The sequence below is a fragment of the Rhagoletis pomonella genome, unplaced genomic scaffold (assembly GCF_013731165.1).
Source record: "Rhagoletis pomonella isolate Grant_MI unplaced genomic scaffold, Rhpom_1.0 Rhpom_scaffold_00006, whole genome shotgun sequence".
In the NCBI taxonomy this organism is placed as follows: Eukaryota; Metazoa; Arthropoda; class Insecta; order Diptera; family Tephritidae; genus Rhagoletis; species Rhagoletis pomonella.
In genome coordinates, this window is record NW_023458560.1 from 17,690,557 (window position 1) to 17,690,958 (window position 402).

General features: G+C 31.6%; 1 protein-coding gene across 4 annotated transcripts in view; it reads right to left on the reverse strand.

Moving 5' to 3' along the window:
- Nucleotides 1–402, reverse strand: part of LOC118740455 (serine/threonine-protein phosphatase 6 regulatory ankyrin repeat subunit A) — a 233,659-nt gene that overhangs the window by 211,024 nt on the left and 22,233 nt on the right. The gene's annotated exons all lie outside the window — the stretch shown is intronic.

The following is a 402-nucleotide window of genomic DNA, read 5'->3' on the forward strand; positions in this document are numbered from 1 at the left end:
ATATGTATATGTGTATGTATCTAGTGTTTAGGTTAGCGTCGTTAACTCGCGCCTAACAACAAGCACCATCTCGTTAAATGCTCATCATACTGTCACATTCGGCTGATTACACTTTGCATCTGTTAATTTTCCTGTTGTATTCTTTTAGGCTCCTCTGCTTTTCATTTAGAGAATTTTAACGACCAAAATGGTTGGGGCTCGGATTTCGTGCGTTTGATTTGTTTCAAATTTTTAGAGTCAATGTATAAATATAAATACTAACCAAATATGAAGTTTAAGCTTGATGAATACATTTTTAAAAACTTCACAGCACAAAAAGAAAAGTAAATCTATTTAATAGTTTTGCAAATATCTACAGAAGGGGTATCAATATTCTCTATGAGAAGAAATATCAATTTTTTT